The sequence below is a fragment of the Geospiza fortis genome, unplaced genomic scaffold (assembly GCF_000277835.1).
Source record: "Geospiza fortis unplaced genomic scaffold, GeoFor_1.0 scaffold178, whole genome shotgun sequence".
NCBI classification, from domain to species: Eukaryota; Metazoa; Chordata; class Aves; order Passeriformes; family Thraupidae; genus Geospiza; species Geospiza fortis.
Window position 1 is genome coordinate 1138516 of NW_005054466.1, and position 1536 is coordinate 1140051.

A 1536-nucleotide genomic window follows, 5' to 3' on the forward strand; every position below is an offset into this window, starting at 1 on the left:
GCCCGGGACAGCCCGGGGAGGGGCAGCGGACCGGGAGGGGACAGTGAACCGGGAGGGGACAGTGAACCGGGAGGGGACAGAGAACCGGGACAGCGAACCGGGACAGCGAACCGGGAGGGGACAGAGAACCGGGAGGGGACAGAGAACCGGGACAGCCCCGGGAGGGGACAGCGAACCGGGAGGGGACAGCCCCGGGAGGGGACAGCGGACCGGGAGGGGACAGCACACGGGGACAGCACAGCGGGACAGCAAACCGGGACCGGACAGCCCCGGGAGGGGACAGCGAACCGGGAGGGGACAGAGAACCGGGAGGGGACAGAGAACCGGGACAGCCCCGGGAGGGGACAGAGAACCGGGAGGGGACAGAGAACCGTGACAGCCCCGGGAGGGGACAGCGCAGAGGGAGGAGGCAGCCCCGGGAGGGACAGCACAAAGGGACAGCACACCGGGACCGGACAGCACACCGGGAGGGGACATCTCACCAGGAGGGACAGCCCACCGGGACATCTCTGCGGGAGGGGACATCCCCGTGAAAGGGGACAGCCCACTGGGAGGGAAAAGCCCACCGGGACCGGAGAGGCCACCGGGAGGGACATCACACTGGCACCGGACATCACACCGGGACCGGACATCCCCGTGGGAGGAGACATCCCTGCATTCCACCCTAAGGAAGGGGACAGCGGGTACCCACCGCGGATGTATCCCTGTGGGGGTCCCCTCTCGGGTGATACACCCCTGTCCCCCCCCCCCGGGGGCGCCGCGGGTCCCCCTGTGGGGCTGTGTCCCGTGGGGATCCCGCCATGACCCCATCCCTGCACCCCCGGGAAGGTGCACCCCACGGGGGTCCCACCCCCGTGCACCCCATGTACCCCCGTGACGGTGTTCCCGTGGGGACCCCCGGTGCAGGAACCCCTGTGTCCCCCCCTTTCCCAGCTGTAGCTGTGCATCCCTGTGGGGGTCCCGCCTGCTGCACCCCCCTCCCTCGGGTGCTTCATGCCCACCTGTGACCCTGTATCCGTGCGGGGATCCCCCTGTGGCCTCCATCCCTGTACCCCCGGGGCCTGTGGGGACACCTCTGTCCCTGCCTGGTGGCCTCCAGCTGCCCCTGACCCTCTGAGGTCCAGCAGAGACATGGACCTCAGGGACCCCGCTGTGGGGACAGGGTGCACAGAGCACACGGGGGGCTCTGCGGGGACCCCAGGGTGCCACCAAGGCTGGCACAGCCAGGACAGGGTGATCAGCCAGGTCCTCACTGCCTGCAGGTGCTGCCATGGCCCTGGTACCCGGGTGGGGATGGCACAGCTCGGGCTGGCTGTGGGGACCACCGTGTCCCCAGGAGGGGAAGGGGGGTTTGGGGTGGCCCCGCTGCTCCGGGAAGCCCCGGGGAGCTCTGCCCCTCTCCCAGCAGATGTGGCAGCAGAATGAAACCACCCGTGCTTCGCTTTGCTGAATTCCAACTCTTTAATGCCTGTAACAATCCTCCAGGCACCACGTGGTGACAGCAGCCGGAGGCACCCGATTCCCCCGTGGGAAGGA